Raw genomic sequence first — 19,121 nt, forward strand, 5'->3', positions numbered from 1 at the left:
CTAACACCATACGATTCTGCAATGCAACAATTCTGGTAATCTGCAATTCTTCCGTAAGATTCCCAAGAGCAGCAGCGGTTTGGTTTGTCACAGCCTCTACCACTCTTGTTAATCTTCGAACTTTCCTACTATTTAGGGCAGCTCCAACGAAGAAAAACAATCCTAAATTAAAATCAACGTACTGCTGCAGACTGGTGTCAGTCTGATCCACGTCATCAATTGATAGAGTACGCTTATACCTATTTACAGTCACATTATTTAACAACTTCAAATCCTTATGATAGGATGCAGGTGCCAAAAATACAGGAGGCAATAGAAATGCTACATAACATACTCCGGACCAACCGGCTGGCAAACGGTAATAACCTTTATTTCCGCATACAAAGTATGTATTATGGGATGCTAAGAAGGTACTGTTATTCAACCCGTCGATGTTTAATATGGTAATACAATCACTAACACCAACAGGAATATAACCCACACTCTGGACACACAGGTCCGCTTGAGCTTGTGCCACTTGAATCACAAATCTGTCTTTTCCCACAGTGTCTCTGGTGTTCGTGAAAATATAAGGAATCGATTCATTGTCTGGTCGATACTCTTCCCATTCCCAAATTGTCCCATTCGCTTGCGGATATCCATCTTTATCCTGATGACATTCTTTATTGAGTCTGAAGAGTAATCGTCCCACTGTGGGTTTCCGGGTGGCAAAAAGCAAAGTGTACCATGCTCTACAAGAGCCATTATGAGAGAAAGGAAGAGGTACAAATGGCATTCCTCCTTTCTTCTGATGAGCTGGCATCATACCACATATCCAACAGTTCGTAGCATTCGTGGCAACGTGGGTATGATGCAACATCTGGATGAAAGTGTTATTCAAATAAGACTGACGATGCTTCAATTCTTGATACGGAAGGGTATAGAAGTAGTGCTCCTCAGGCACTGGAGTGGTCAACACAAGTAACTCTCGAGCAGGAGTCACATCCTCCACAAACCATGTGGTTATCCCAACAATAGCTACTGTGAGCATAAAACCTGTTGCACAAAGGATCTTCTTTTTCTCCATGTCAAGATAAAGAATCAATATCTTCCTGAAACTAAAAGGTTTGTCAGAACTCTTCCCCTTAGGCAGCGGTCGATTTCTTCACCAACGGGCCAAGATGGGTGTCACTACACTAATGCAGGGCTGATCCCCCCCCTTGCCTCATTGGCTCTCCGTTTCACTAACCCAAGGGCCATTCTGACAACATGTCCCGATACTGAAGGATTCACTTCCTTGGCCTGAGATGATATCGCTTTCCTCCAGAAGTCGCGTGGTCCGGAAAGAGCTCCTCAGCGTCGTTCGATTCCACAGCACGGCCTTTCTCTGTGGTCAGAATCTCTCGTTGATCGGTCAATACAGCAGGCTCCACCAATCCGGGCGGTACTTTGCGGCAGTGCAGGGAATGGATCCAATTCTTTCTGTTGGAAACTCGCACAGCCGTCCTCGTTGCAAGTAAGACTTGCTCAGGACCAACCCATCTCGGCTCCAGGCTGTTCGTCCTGTCAAAGATTTTTATCATGACATAATCGCCAGGCCGGAGACTATGTCCTTCACCGGTGGACCGATCAGGGAGCGCCTCCCGGACCTGTTGATGAATAGAAACCAAGTTATCCGTTAACTGTGCCAGATAATCATTCATCATTACACAAGGTACATCATACACAGTCTTAGGTTTTGGTGGACCCCAAATATTCATTGGGCGTCCAAAGACAATCTCGTACGGTGTAAGACCGGTTCGAGAGTGCGGCACCGACCTAATTGACAATAACGCCAGCGGCAAAGCATCTGGCCAAGTCAAAGACGTCGAAGCTTGGATTTTAGCGATCTTGAGCTTCAGTGTACCATTATACTTCTCGACTAGTCCTGCAGATTGAGGGTGAAATACTGCGTGGAACTTCTGGGTGATGCCCAGACCCTTCAAAACATACTTTATAACATCCGCTATAAAGTGGGGTCCGTTATCACTCCACAGAAGTCTACAAACGCCATATCGAGGGAAGAACTCCTTCAACAGCATCTTGGCGGTAGTCATTGCAGTATTGTCTTTCGTAGAGTATGCCTCAACCCATTTGCTAAAGGCACAAACCACTACTAGAACATACTTCAAATTGTTACAGCGCTCAAGCTGGATGTAATCCATCTGCAGAACCTCAAAGGGTGCAGTAGGTGTTACAAATCCTCCTGCTGGGGTTCGAGTACCCTTTCCTGGGTTGTACCTCAGGCAGATCATACAGGTCTGCACCACCCTCTTTGCCGTGCTAGCAATCTCTGGATGCTCCCAGACTTGGGTAAGCAATTTTACAATTGCGGAAGCTCCAACATGTGCTAGCCCATGTGCCATCTGAACCATAGGTTGTACAAAAGCCGTGGGTAATTTCCATCTATCCATCTGCTTATTTCTCCAGCAACCCTCATCATCCAATTCTCCCTCACTGGACCATTGCTCCCGTTCTTTATCAGAAGCGGTCCTCTGCACTTCTCGCACTTCTTCCTTCGCATCATGCCATCTCTCTACTTGCGACTTCACTACATACATGGCAGTAGCACCGGGCTGCATCGCAGTCTCCCGTGCCACCCGGTCTGCTAACGCATTCCCTTCTCCAACTTTATCGACTACCTTCCTATGGGCGCTACATTTAATGATGGCAATTTTCTTCGGATATGTCAATGCAGTTAAAAGATTATGAACTAACTCCCCATGCATTATTTGTACTCCATGTGACGTTAAAAACCCTCTCTCCTTCCAGAGCAGGCCGAAATCGTGCGCTACTCCGAAGGCATACCGGCTATCTGTATAAACATTCACACACAATCCTGTACTGAGCTCACATGCTCGTGTTAATGCTATCAGTTCCGCTGCTTGAGCTGATTTCTGTGGTATGCGTGCTGCCTCCACTATTGTTTGCAATGTGGTAATTGCATACGCGGCTGAAGTCGTACCATCTGGTAGCTTCAGGCAGGACCCGTCCACCCACAGTTCTCCATCTACATCTGGAAAGGGCGTATCCTGGAGATCAATACGACCCTTTGTTTGTTCCTCAGTCACAAGAATACAATCATGTGCTTTCCGTGCTTCAGACTGAGTCTCAAGGTATGGCAACAATGTGGCCGGATTTAACGTCACGCACCTCTTTCACGTAATATGAGGAGCCAAAAGCGTCAGCTCATATCCCGTTAAACGGGCACTGGTCAAATGCTGCGTCTTTGTCTGATTAAGCAGGGCATCAACAGCATGGGGGACTAATACCAACAGTTTGTGAGATAACACAATTCCCTCGCTTTGGCGTATTGACACAGCTGTCGCCGCAACCGAGCGAAAACAACCAGGCAATGCTCGGGCAACAGGATCAAGTACAGCCGAAAAATATGCACAAGGGCGCTGCTTGTCGCCGTGCATCTGCACTAAAACTGATAATGCACATCCATCTTTCTCATGCACATACAGCGAAAAAGGTTTGGTATAATCAGGAGTCCCTAACACTGGTGCTGAACAGAGAGCCTGTCGCAATTTCTGAAAGGCAGTGTCACACTCATTCGTCCAAGGAAGCGGAATAGGTGTGTCTTTTGTGAAAAGGGCTAACAATGGCTTAGCTATGTGTGAAAACCCTAGTATCCATTGCCTACAAAACGAAACGAGACCCAAAAATGCACGCACGTCCTTCTGCGTGGACGGCGTCGGCGTGTCCAGAATTACTTGGACACGATCTGGTGTGAGTGCACGCCCCTCCTTAGACAAAAGGTGACCCAGATAAGTCACCTTTGGTCTACAGAATTGCAACTTTTTCCGAGATACTTTGTGATTGTGGGATGCCAAAAAGGAAAGCAAAAACAACGTACTCGTTTCACACAACTCCGGAGTGTCGGCCGCCAGCAAGATGTCATCGACATATCGAATGAGGGCGACACCCTCGGGCAGAACAAAGGAGTCCAATTGTCTTTTCAAAGCTTGACTGTAAATGCTAGGGCTTTCCGTGTAACCCTGAGGGATTCTACAAAATCGGTAAGACCTATTATTTAGAGTGAAACCAAAGAGGTATCGACTATCGGGATGAATAGGAATTGAAAAGAAGGCATTTTTCAAATCAATAACTGAAAACGTGGTCGCCGTAGGCGGGACCAAAGTAAGCAACGTCGTGATATCAGAAACCACTGGGTACTGAGGTATCACGATCTTGTTCACTTCTCTCAAGTCAATTATAAACCGATAGACTTTGGCATCCGTATCCTTTTTCAAAATGGGTAAAATCGGGCTATTACAGACGTTATAGGGAACTTCTTCCACCACTCCCACCTTAATCAAATCCTGCACTATCTGTATAAGAGCCTCTTCCCCCTCCTGCGAAATACGATACTGTGGAAGGCGTGGTAACACCGCCCCCTCCTGGACACTAATGTGAACAGGCGGAATCACCATCTGTCCCACATCAGTATCCGAGGTGGCCCACAGAGCACAAGGGAGGGTAGCTAACACAGCATCTTCTGCAACCACACACATCCGTTCAGACAGGGGGTAATTGTCATTTAATATCACCCGCACTCCAACAGGGGAGCAGCGGATCGTAGCTCTGAAGTGTTTCAACATATCAAGGCCCATAATATTGTCCGGCGTGTTCGGGGCAAGCAGAAACGGACAGGGTGCAGAAAAAGAATCAACCTGAAATGTGAGGGGCCGCGAAAGAGGGCTTCGGGAGAGTGTACCATCAAACCCTACCGATGTAACCGTTAAGCCAGATGGGGGAGCCCTCGGAACCAATTGTTTAGACAGCGCACTACGAGTCGCTCCTGTATCCACTAGGAACTGATCAGTAGAACCCAAAACCTCAGCTGATACGTAAGGACCCTTCTGATCAACCGGCACCTCAACTGATTCTAACCCCCATCCAACGCATTCCTATGCATGCTGAAAATCATGGTACCCAGAACGGTCAATCCCCGACACTTGATACTGGTTTTGTCGATCGAAAACATTAGGCCTATCTCGTTGCTGCCCGGCAGGGTCAAAACGAGCGTGATCATTAGAATTCCCTCTAAAATTCGAGAAACCCCCTCTACCTCTCGGGCCACCCTGATTGTGTCCCTGACGCGAAACATGCAACGCCGGGCAATCTCTGGCCCAGTGTCCCGATTGCTTACAATACGCACATTGATTCCTGTTCAAATCAGATCGGCCCGAGGGAGGACCATAAAATCCTCCCCTACCTCTATTTACACCCCGTCGGGGCGGACCATATACTTGTGCTAACATCACCTTCGTTTTTAAATCCTTCGATTTCTTCTCCTCCTGCCCCTTCGCTTCTTGCTCCTGGCGCTCATAGTACTGAGCTATAGTCAGGAGGGCTGTCGGGGTCGCAGTGGACCAAGAACTTTCACTCGCTTTTAGGCGGGCTGCGATCGCCGGTAATAAATTCGCCACATATTTATCAGCAAAGAGGTGTCGACCCGTATCATCCGTAAGTGACTGACCACTAAAATCATGAAACGTCTCCTCAAAGCGCGTAAAGAAATCTGCAACTGATTCATCGACTTTCTGCTTGCACGAGGCTAGCATATTCCAGTCAATCTTTTTAGGGGGAATGATTGTCTTCAACTTAGCCAGAATAGCAGCAGGGAGATCTAAGATAATCTGAGGTGGTTTCTGCGCTGGCTTTCTCTCCCTATCCTCATCCTCAAGTTCAGACCACCGAGCCTTAAAAGCGGCAACATCATCCACCTTCCGCACAGATCGCCACATATCTGGTGGTAAAATAAGCCCAAAGAACAAATCTATATCTGCTAGGGTCATAGTACAAGAATTCAAGGCCCCCTCGACTTCTTCGTAAAAGGCCGCTGGATTCTTGCGGGGATCAGGCAACGCATTCTTTAACGCCATGACGTCAGCCCTGTGCCAGGGAGTATAAACCCAATTATACACAAAATATCCCTTAGCATCGGCGGAGGTAATATCCGAGCTAGTCCCTGTTCCTTTAGGAGGAACATACAAAGGCGCCGCCTCTCGCATTGGTTTAGCATGCACTAGGTCGCTCTTATCTGACTGAGAGGTGGATGAATGGCCATCTCCGGTACGCGAATCCAACCGCTTCTCCTCCTCAACTTGTTGGCGTGCTTTCTCTTTAAGGTCCCTCGCCGCATCCCGCAACGCAAACAGTCGCCGAACCACATCAGGCGCCTTAGAGGGAGAGAAAACACCATTACGCAATGCTTTAGCCTCTAATACCACATCGTCAGGTTCAAAGATACTGGAATATTTCCGGAAAGCAGCAATCACTTCCTCAGAAAAGTGGCCCAAAAAATACAACCTTTCTCTATCCTGCCACAACTCCCAAGAATCCAACAACTCAGCAAGGGATAACTTGCCCTTAAGTGCACGATAGGAAACTTGCCGAGGCTCACCCATTCGCTCAGCCGATAACATGGACCGCGTGTCTACCTTACCCGAACCCGATCCAGAATCTTGTGGCCTCGGGGCAGACGCGCCGACATAAGGAGGCGGAGAACGATCTAATAAATAAAAATCATCGTCATGATTATTAAGGACAGGATAGAGTGACTGACGAACAGCATATTGACCCGAGACTTGTAACCTACGCTCTTTCTCTTGCCTCTCCGTCTGTTCTCTTTCCTCCCGACGCTTTGCTTCCTGCGCTAACACATGATCATTCTTTCGTTGCTCTTTATCAAACAGCGCTTTCTCACGTTTCTCTCGCTCACGCACTTCCTTCACCCATAATCGCACACATTCAAACATGTCTTGACGAGCACACCGTTTACACATACACTGTTCCACATACTCAATCTTACGCATATCAAACGACCCATACAACGGCCACCGTAACTCAGGATCCTTTCTGGTATATTTCCTCCATACTGTGCTGTACATTATGGAAGAAAGACCATGCTTCACATACATATCCCTATTAGGAGTCCCCTCTGGGGGAGCTGGAGCAGATTCCTCGAGGTTTAACCGGTTTCCAAAGCAGCAGCACCACTTACGGAGTGCGCTAAAAGCAGGCATGCTCAAAAATAATGCAGAATATGCAGTATTATCAAAAAAATGGCACTTAAACGTTGTGCCGTTCAAAGTTACACAGTTCCGGAGAAATATCTCCACATTACCTGCCTATATGTGTTGCAACGCATATATTCTCACAATAATCAATACAAGATATGACCGGTCATCACAAATCAAACTCAAATAGCCAAACCAGGCTTCAAAAACTCGGAGCAAGTACCGTACAACGGTTCTTACCAATCAAGAGTCCAGATTCCAACTGCCAAGCTCCCAAAATTCGCCCAAACGGCTGTCACGGCAGGACCGACAGAAGAGGTCTCAGTCGAGGACCGGCGCCACCCAGATGGTCAGGTCGGAAGGGAAGGAAGAAAAACCTCGGGATGCCAGGACTAAAGTGCCTCTGGCAGTGATCACATCCCCGGCCAAATTCCTCACCTTCGTCGCGACCAATCCTTCGAGCATCCGAGTCGCCGATGAGCCCCACGTGACGGGCGCCAATTGATGAATACAGGCCCCAGCTAGGCCCGCAGGACACAAGGGTTCGCTCTCCTGCAATGGAATCTATAAGGAAGTTGGCACGGAAACTGCAAAGTACAAAGACAAGGTTTATTAACCCTTAAGGGTGGTCCTACAATCCATACAATACCCTTCAGTATTGCATAGAGTAGCACAAAGAACTTGCGTACACGGTCCCCTTTTATACACAACAGAGGGGCTCATAAGTGGGAGGATACAACATGAGGCAAGGAATGTTACCTTTTATGGACATTTTCGATACAAGATCAATATGTGGGCGGAGCTGACATACTCCTTGAGCCCGCGAAAACATGGTCAAGCAAGAACTAACTGATAACAGATGTGGTCAAGCCTGGGCATGCGCCAGGCAGACAAAGGAACTATTTATAGACTGTTACTAGGCAGATTACAAGAGCAACTAACACGAAGATAGGACTCTTCTCGTGGTGAGCACGTGGAGACATGACAATACAAAATGGAGTCCAAACTTCAGTCAACATAACGAAAGAGACATGTGTAAGGCAGGAGAATTCATGTCTTTAGTAAATGCTTAATCACATCGTGGTTTCAATTTACAACAAGAGGAGGAGACAGGGTGCGAAAGCTTCGGACTTTGGAGTCGAAATATATCATCGACCTCTAAACCAAAGCCCCTGCAGGGCTCAATAACGATGAGGAGATGTGGGTGCACTTAGATTAACGAGCTAAGAAGAACACACAAGCCAATTCCATCATTAACCAAAATATGGAACATCTAAGCTTAAGACACCGCACTCCCAACAGGCTTGACATCTTGATTGCCCATTCAGGGCTCAATTACGAATGCAAAGGGATGATGCTGATGTTCAGTGTATACAAATAAAGACAACTAACTTTGTTTTTAGCATATACATTCTGAATTCAAAGAATGCTAAACTATTTAGAATTGGAAACAATCCATAGATGTATATACATGAATCAAGCTGATGTCCAGTACACACAAACAAAAACAAATAATCTTGTTTTTAGCATACAATTCTTATATTCTTAGAATGCTAAATTGTTTATAAATGTGTACATATGAATTTTCTTACCCCGTAAAAATTGCAATCATGTTGTTTTTAACCATGCACATTGCACTGAGCACTATGGTAATAGCACTAATGTAAATAGCACATTTAAAGATGGCTGACATGATCATCGAATGATGCATAAGTCCGTCTTTTATGTTTAGTGCCAACACGTGATGTATTGCTATTTTAAATACTTTCATGTAGCACAAAGAAACTGACATTGAGGAAGCCGTAAGGCGAAACGCGTCTGTCAGGGGGGGTCTGCACAATAAAGCATCCAGCTTGAACATCTTTCCATGTGTGCTCTCCGCTTTTGGCTGCGAATGTGTTTGCCTCGTTTGTGGAATATATATATATTTATATAATTGGCAGTTTGTTTTTTCAATTTTGGCCCTAGAAGGTTCCCCTTCTGTCCCCCCCCCCCCACAGGGCCCAGGGGGGCAGGGTATCCCTACCCTGGCACCTTATATGTTTTTTTTTCAAACATCAGGACAGGAGACTAAGTCCCCGAGTCCTGTACTGGCTGCCAGCAAAATGTTTTTGATATTGCTGGCAGCCGATCAGAGCGATCACTCCTGCAGGAGTCTGACTCTTGTGGGTGCAAATTGGTTCAAGGGGAAAAATGCTCCCTGGGCCAATACGAACACTCAATTTTTGAACTGATGCTCCCGCAAGAGTCTCGCAACACTCTCTCGGACCCACGGTCCAGCTATACAAATATTTAATTTCAAGAAAACTACTGCCCAGATGTACACCAGATCAGAAAAATCACAATCTACGCACCAAGATCTAGCTTCCAGCCAAATTTGGTTTCCTTACGTTCAGCAGTTTTGGTGTACCCCTTATTAAAAAAGTCTACAAAAATCCAAGGGGATTTTGTGTTTTGGGACCCCCTCCCCCCCCCCCCCGCTTAATGGATCACCCCAAAACTTTCTATGCACAAACTAAGCAAAAGGCGAACACTTTGTCAAACAGTGCCAACCTACTTAGCAACACAAAAAACGCATCTTCTGTGGAAACATTGACCTAACTACAACTGCCTGGTGGCAACCGTTGAGACTAACAGGGAAGAATAGTTCAAACAAATTAAGGAACTGAATAAAGAAATTGATAGGGAAGAAGATAAAGAAATAGTGGGTTATTTCAGAAAAAAATGATAGAGTGGTTGAACGGACTAGAGGAAACTATAAAAGTGAAACAAACTCAAAAATGTTTGAGAGATCAGGTGGATGATAAAAGAAGCTAGATCTATCTATACTTTGGCTAAAAGATTTGACACCATGAGATGACACAAAGTTTGGCAATGAAATAGGCGCAAACATGACACCTCTTTGTGTGAAACTAGTGCAGATGTAAGCTCAGACTCTGATGAGGGGGTGGCGACAAGGAGAGATGGTATAGTGATGTTAGGTCGCACCTCAATATTAGACAAATTAAACTTTTGGGGGTTGGAGAGTCACAGAAATCACAGAGCTCCATGGGGACAAAGAAAACAAAATGAAAAAGAAAACAAAAAAGAGAGTTTAAAAGCAGAAGGAGGAAATACTGGGCAAATGAGGATAACTAAGAGGATGAAGAAATATTCAGAGATGACAAAACAGTAATTAATCTAAACAAAAAGAAACATAGATTCAGAAATAGAAATACTTACTTTGAGACTATTATTTTGTGAAACATCAGAATTTGATTATGTTCAGACTCTAATAGATCTGTATACATTTATCAGGAAGCTAAAGCTAATGAAGTTTCACAAAAACATTGTTAGCAAGTTCAATGCAGAGAGATATCACAGATACTGAAGACAGCAACTTTTTGATATCAAATCTAGACTTGATGAAATAATTGAAATTGGAGAATAAAAGTGGAGGTGGTACTGAAAGTATCATTGAGGAAATGATTCTTCAGAGTGAGAATATATACCATAAGGAAGAAGGGGGTACCAGATTTAAACCAGCACCACGTTTTGTACCCACTGGTGCACATGATACCATAGATGTGTTTTCAGAATTTGTGATTAAAGAACTGTACCAGTTGCATATGAACATAGGCAATAAGAGACAGGCCACACATTGTAACAGTTCAGTGGGCATTTATAAACAGACTAAAACTAAACTGAGAAATAACAGAGATTGCGTTATAAGGAGGTATCATAAATAGGTCAATGTAATTTTATGGCCCATTGATCTATATATGCTGGAAGTTTAAAGTCAATATTTAAACGCTGAATGCTATAAAAGAGTTGAGAAGGCATATTATCTACAGGTAAAAGAAGACTACACAAGTGATATAGTTGAATAGAGAGTTCAGCGACAAACTAGCTGAGACAAATGTAGGTCCCTGGAGACAGATTACCCACAATTGACTGTTTAATTACAGTAGTCTGCCCTCAGGAAGGCCAATAATAGTGGCACAAGAAAGCACATTTTAGGGTCAATTAAAATACGTGGAAAGCGTTCTTGTGCCATTGATGGAGGGTCTACCTTCTTGTATAAAAGATACCTCAGATTTCCTGAAAATTATCTTTGACATTCGCCAGGACAGTGACATGCTCTTGATGACTTTGGATGTGTCATCTTTATACACCAGTATACACCATAAGATAGTACCAGAACAGTAAGACATTTTCTTAGGCTTGACCGATAAAGTTTTATCAAGATATGTTACAGATGAATGAATGGTGTCTTCATAAGTATACCCTTGTGTGTAATAGGTTGAACAGCAAAAGGGAGCAACTATGGGCACCTTCTTCACCCCCAACTATATTAATTTGCATAGGATCTAGTGGTAAGAGCTTAATGATCCTGACCTGTAAGACTATGTGAGCTACATTGTTATGTGAGTCTGCTGTATTGATAGTGTGTTTGTTCTGTGGAAGGGAAGTGTTGCACAAGCAGAAATGCTTGTCACTGAGATCAATAAGAATTGCTTGAAACTCACATTCATTAGCAATATAAGTGCTGAGGGATTGGAATTCCTAGATGACCATTTTAAGGTTTGGAAGGGAAAGTTGTCTGGTACAGGGTACAGGAAACCAAGTGGTGGCAACATACCCTACATGCTAAAGTTTCTATCCAGCTCCTCTTATACCAAGCTTCCCTTGTGGACAGCTCCTTAGAATAATATATAGGTTCAATGAAAAGTGTGAGCAGATAGAGAATAAATGATGCCCAGGTTTAGAGAGTATGAGAGCAAGTCCAGGATCAAGCTAAATGTACAATATCTAAGTGAAAAGGGGAAGTTACTGAATAAACAGTGGCATCTGCCAAGGAGTAATCCTGCTATAGGGACAGGTCTGACACGAAAGGCTTCAATTACTTATACGAAGGCACAGTCATGAGGTACCATTTTGTCAGGAGGGAAGTGAAAACTGAAAAAATCTGAAACATGGTTAAAACCCAAGGAAGTGTAACATGTGTAAAGCATGCAAACATGGGGAGCATATTACCAACATCTTTACCCCATTTAAGAAGATCATCATTATATAGTGCAAACTTGACCCGCATGTATCAGGTATTAGAGAACTTCACATGAGCACCAGTTGTGTTACACAAGGACACATTCATTTTTTTGTTAGTCATGGGGAGAGTAAGTGATTTGCCCAGAATCACAGGATGTTGAGCTTCATTGCCGACACTCAAACCCAGTTCCCCAGATTTAAGGTTGACTACCCTCGCCGTTAGGTCAAATCCTGCAAGAGTCAGTATGTTGTATATATATTAAAATGTCCGTACCCAAAGATGAAAGTAGGTAGCACAACGTTGCCAGTTCATAAGACAATATTATATCACCTCAGGGCAACAAGAAACAACAATGCTAGTTAACCAGTAGGAAGAAATTTTCATAATCTACATGGGGCGATGAAAATGAATTATAGTGCACTGGATCAGGTACCCATGAGATTGAGAGGAGGTGACAGGAAAAAGGAATTGAGGAGGTTAGAGTCAAGGTATATCCTTGCTCTCAACACTAATATTATTGATGGTTTAATTTGCGATTAAGAGCTGCATGTAAACTTATGGTCGAGTTTGTTTCTGGTACATATAGAATTTTAAATAAAATTAACAGTTCTTTTCCTCACCTTGAAAATGGATGTTATGAAGGTGTTTTAATGTATTTTAACTGTGTTTTTTGTCATGTTTCCCGGTTTCAGATAACAGTCAGTATGATCTCGCAAAAGTCATTTAGTGCCTTTGTGCATGTGAGCATGACTGAGAGCTAAAGGAGAAATTTGGAGATGCACTTGTTTAAATGACTAATGTGGAAGTACAATGTACAATTAGATCATTTTTAGCGACAGTAATTAAAAAAGTTTTATATTATTTCTGTTCAATGTTTTGAGACAAGAGGCACTTTGTTTTAAGATTGTCTGTGGGATATCTGGTGCACATGACTTGATGTATTTGGCTCAGTAAAATAGAAGTTAGCTGGACCACTAAAATCCAAGTTACCATTGCATGTGATTATGGACTGACAGGATAACATTGTAAATGATTGAACTATTGTAAATTCAACATCCAGAAGACGATTATGATTATGTTTATAAAACGAATTTAGATAGGTATATGTTAGAGGATGAATTATCTGTATATTTATCGGAGTGGGAGTTATGTCTTTTATGTCCATGATTGACATTGCACTAAACAACATGGAAAGCAAGTAACATTCAACTGCATGGAGCTGCTGGCATGCTATTTCCCTCTCTCTCTGCAACTCAGGCCGCCACATTCCATCTCACCTATAGGTCTCATGGGCAGAACAAGAAAAACAGAACACCCTAGGACCTCTTGATACTGAAGGCCATCTGCACAACGTGCAGGCAGCTCATCACATCAGCCAAAGAAAAGTCCCAGACCATCACCTTCTATGAATCTACCAACAGAAGCAGAATATTGTTCAAGATCACCAGCCACTGCATCAAACCACTGCCAGACCCACCTTTTCCTCATACCACAGAAAAGTGTAAAACAATCAGCCACTTCTTCAGTGAAACAATCTGAAGATCTGACAGCACATCGATTATACCAATCCAAGTTCATATAGCACACCCATCACTTCCTGAAGAATCCCACAATGGTCAGCCTTCAAAGCCATGTGTCTTCCAAGTCTTGCTGACATATTCAAGTCCTTCAAAGCAACTTCTTAAGCAGAGGATGCCTTACCATCATCCTTCATCTACGCCCTCTGTGTGGATGCTCTCTTACCCCTGCTTAACATTGCCAATGCTCCCTCATTCAAGGCATCTTTTCAGAAGCTCACAGGACCAGTCAGATTCTCCCAATCATAAGGAATCCTACAATAGGCCCTAAATATCTTGCCAACCACCGGCCCAACACTCACCTAGCATTCACCTGTAAGATAATTGAAAAAGCAGTCTAGTTCTAATCTAAGATCACATACATGCTATTCACCTTCTGTGCAACTATAAGTCTAGCTTCAGATAATACTGCAGCATGGGGACCACCACCTTCCACATCGTAGACAATGCCCTCTTGACCACAGATACAATTAACCCCTGCCTCCTGATATTGCTTGTTTGCAATGCCTCTCAGACTCTCCACTGGCACCCTATAGTAGTATCCTGCACCTCTGCAGCATGTCTGATCCAGGGCCTGCAGAAATAGGATCACATCACCCTCACTGTGATGGAACTCCATTGGCTCCCCTTGCTAGCCTGCACCATCGTCAAAACTAGCTGCATCTTTTACAAAGCCATCACAACCAGCATCCCTCTTTTGTTGCTGATGGACTCACCATCTCTAGTGGCTTTTGTTTGGCACACCAACAGCCAGGAAGCCATAAGACTGTGGACATAGAAGAATAAAAAATGAAAAAAGACAACAGAACTTTTCCATCAGTGAACCCAGGATCTAAAACAACAACATACCTGCATTCTTCAGAACTGCTCCAAAGCTGTTCCAACTTAGGAAAGGGTTGATAACTCATCTCATTAAAGAACACTACATGACAATGCAATACCCACTCAAAACTCAGCTTCCTTTCCTGTCACTCGCCAACTTAAACTTTGCCATGTACAACGTTCCACTGACTTTTGACTAGGTACCAAATTTTAAAAAAAATATATTGGTTGGCGCAAATATTGTGAGAAAAATATTGTGATATAAAGAATATTGTGAGACATAATATTTAAGGTAGTAATATTGTTTTTAATTGTATAACTATTTTAAATATAGTTATCATGATAATGTTTTTAATCATTTTGCAAGTCTAATTAGTTTTTGTGTTATGGGTTGTTATTACTTTAATGTTAAGTGTAATTATGTTAAGTGAATTTTTTTCTATTTGCTAATACATATAAAGATTTTTTATTTTATTTCAAATAATGTTTTTATTGGTGAGTTGTTGTGTTTGCAGGGGAAAAAGGTAGGGCTATTTTAAAATATTTATTTTTTAACTGATTCCAATTTTTCATAATTTCAGTTTGTTAATTTGATTAATTATGCAAATAGTTTTTAACTATTTATAGATAATGTTAAAAAAAGCTAATTAATTGTTTTGACTCATTACATGGATAGTAGATTTTTTTAATTCTGTATTTGTGCTCAATAAGTTGGATATTATTAAATTATATGAATTAGACTAAGCTCTATACAGTACTACAGGCAAACATGCACACTTCAGAATCACAGTAATGCACAGCAAGTGTTTATTATGGCACGTCTAACAACCCTATGTATTTCAGCTATACGGACCTGCATATGAGTAATGGTAAAGAGGTGAACTACGAATTGAAGAACCACTAGGTGACCAAATATAGGGTGCATCAAGGAGTCTAAGTATTAGCAGGATTAAATGGGTGACATGATGGATTGCCCAATGATTCATAAGCTTATGTACATTTAACATGAATTGAGTAAATTATGCAACTAACATTTCAAAAATCCCACCCATGTAGGCTACAACCAATTCCTCAATAGTTAGAGACAAGCAAATCATCAGACTGAATCAATTCAAATGTAGTAGTCATATATATCCACATGTGCACCTCACTAGTGACTTAAGTAATCCACCATACATTGATCTAGCCCAGGTGGGCTTCCTTGCATAGAATAACAACCAGTGCTAAGTGGATATCTAATAAATTAGTTCACTACCACATCAGTCATTATGGTTATTCCCAGATTGTTGATATTTATGAGTCAAACTGTGTACCATTCTCAATTAGCTTTCTGTACATGAACTCCATGTCCCATTCCCTCATAAAAACAAAATCTAATGTGAGTGTTAGCAGCTGATCGTGTACTGCCCCAATGAAACAAGATCATAAATCCATCGTAAAAAAGATGGGACACACACACCCAGACATCAAGTGGCAGACAATACCCAAATATTCTGATTGTTCATCCAATGACCAACATTGTTCGAATACAGTCCAAAAATATTCAGCTGCTGTTGGAAAAATTAACATCCCAATCAGCGTCTTTTTTCCAGAACTCCTCCCTCCAAATAAATACCAGTACCTATCCTGGTATGCATGTGATACAATATAAGTATTTATCAAAATTTTAACTCATATCATTGATCGCAAAATACATTAAACAAGCAGAAAACATCTTAGCTTCGGGAAGTGAACAAGTAGTCTTGACTCCACAACCAGTGTGAAAAAATATATCTGTTAAATATGTTAAAACTAAAAACATGGATCACAGATACATACTCTACTAAAATCTTATTTACACATATTTTTGTATGAACCATGTACAGATGAGACAACCCCCAAATGTACATTTTTGTTCATCTTCAATGTTAAGGCCTGCGGGACCTTAGAACCCAACTTTATAGTATAAGAACTCACCAATCTCCTTAAAGTTAGCTCTCAGTTACTAACTCTTTCAGATTTGGGAAAATTGGGGTTTAGCATGTTATGATTACATTTATAGATATCCTTGAAATGCCTAGAAACCAAGTAGCGCATGTCAGTATTTTGTATGGCATGCATATATTACAACACCCTTTTTTATAGGTGAATGGTACAGCTAAACATAGGTTCTTAGACTTGCATATAAGGACGTAGACTTTATAATCATTGTTACATGATATGTGTTTGGTAATCTATAAGATATTATCACCAAATGTTCAGGCTTTACAACTTTGATATGTATTAAATAATAAAATAATATAATAATTAATTTACATTGTTTTTAAATAATGTATTTTGCTACTTTACAGTGTTATTTTAATGTGTGTTTGCCTATGTTAAAATATTAGAGTAAAAGAAAGGGAAGTGTTTACATTGTTTTTTATGGTTTTAAGTGATAAAATATTTAAATGTAATTTTATTTGTTAATTTAGTGTTTTCAGTGTTACATTTCTTATATCAATATTAATATCAATTCTATTTATATATACGTGTGTCTATATATATATATATATATATATATTTATATAAAACCTACTGCCAGTCACCATCAGGTATTTATAGTTAGGACCTAGTTTCATTTTGACTTGCTTGTAACTTTGGCACCATTTGACGAATTGTCAAAAATGTCCTCAAAACAGTGAGCTCCTGATTCTAGTTATGTATGGAATGTTTTGGGGTGATCCATTAAGGGGGGGGCTGAGAAAAAGGGGGGGTCAATAAAAGTGTGTTTCCCATGTTAATTCCCAGGGAGATTTAAGACATGACTGCAGTCCAAACTGCTGGACGGACTAACACCAAATTTGGCAGTGAGGTAGCCTTTGGTCCAGAAAAAAGCCTGTCTAGAGGCGCTGTGAATCAAAAAGATCTCAAGCTGAGACCTGATTGGCTGCCAACCAATCAACCACAAATTATTGGCAGCCATTTTGGGACTCTAACTCAGCCATGTCCCAAACAAAAACTCAAAATAAAGAAAAGGGGGCAGGGTAGGACTACCCTGCCCCCCTAGAACTGGTGCTGGACAATGTCTGGGCCAAAGAGCATTTTTTAAAGAATTTTAATGTGAAAATTGCAATAGATTCTCAAATTTGTGTGAGAATAAAAAAAAGAAGCTTTGAGGCCCATTAGGATGGCGGGCAGACTTTAGTCTGCCCGCCACCCTATTGGTGCTGGGACCGGCCGGCCACCAGTGGTGCGGCAGTCCCACACCTGCAATTAGGATGCCACCGCCACGTGGCGGTGGCATCCTCCATTCCTAGCATTGTGGAGGGCGGTGCTCACAGCACCATTCGCCACAATGCTGGGAATGCACTGTGTGCATTGTCATGCACAAGGTGACAGGCACCACGAGATGCCTGCCACCATGTCCATGACAATGCAGGGGGGTACCATAGGTACCCCCCATGTGCACCCCCCACCCCCGAACACCCTGGGGCCTGCAACAGGCACCCAATGCCAAATCCGCCTGCCTTTCCATGGCGGAGTCTCCGCCATGGAAAGGCAATTCTCCGCCATCATCCTAATATGGATGGCGGTGCCTGCTATGCACCGCCACCATATTCCTGGGCTTTTCTGCCCGGTAGGCAATCGGGCGGATTGCCTACTGGCGGAAAACCGGTGGACGGTCCATCGTATTGTGGCGGGGGAAAAGTCATGCCAGTGGAGGAATTTAGCGGACGGATCGCCACCGCCATACGGGCGGTGGCGAACCACCCGCTATCGTAATGACCCCCTTAGTCTTCCATGCTTCTTTGCTTTTTAGCATCTGAGTGGGTCAGGTCCCGGGGGCATATTTGCATTTATATTCTGGGGAGGAGGGTGCATATGGCCCCACTCCCCATGGCTGATATGGGCCCCGGGGACTGCCCCATGCCCAGGGCCAGACCAATATGCAAATATAAGGAAGGGGACGTTTATGACCCTGGGACCACCACCTCCACGGGCATGGCCCGGAAATATAGATTTTAGGAGGGGTCCACATGGACCCCCCTCCAGGGCCTTGTATGACCCAGGGCTACCACCTCCCCAGGGCCATGTCGATTGCAGAAAAAGGGGGAGGTGACCATACGACCCCCCTTCCCAGGCCATTTCTGGCACCTGGGGCCTCCACCTCCCCGGGGCAGACCCTAGAAGAATAAAGGAGGGGGCCACATGTTCTTGATGCCAAGAAACATGAGGACACGTCCACCAAATAAAGAAGCCCTTACTTTATATAGTTAAGAGGAAAGAGCCTTGTTTGGTGAAGATTTACCTCTTTGCAGTCTCGTTTTCAATTGCATTGCTCAAATGCACACAAGGTCACTGGAGACATTACCTCATGGTTCATTTTGCTGCTGCAGCGTAGAATACGCACTATACATTTACCCAATGAGGTAACAATGACTAATTAACCAGTAGAAAGTACATCCAATTGGGTAGATATTTTGTGCAAAACTTTGGACTCCTGCTGGATAAAGGACACTCAGACTCCCACCACACACCCATAATGGTACTCACAGATCTATACAGACACTCACACACCCATTGACTGACATATAGAGCAACCTACACACCCACTCTCAAAGATTGCAGGTTACAGTTAGGAAATACAATTTAAAAACCTGTAGAAATTCACTAAAAAAGAGT

Source organism: Triturus cristatus, chromosome 3_1, assembly GCF_964204655.1.
Source record: "Triturus cristatus chromosome 3_1, aTriCri1.1, whole genome shotgun sequence".
Lineage (NCBI taxonomy): Eukaryota > Metazoa > Chordata > Amphibia > Caudata > Salamandridae > Triturus > Triturus cristatus.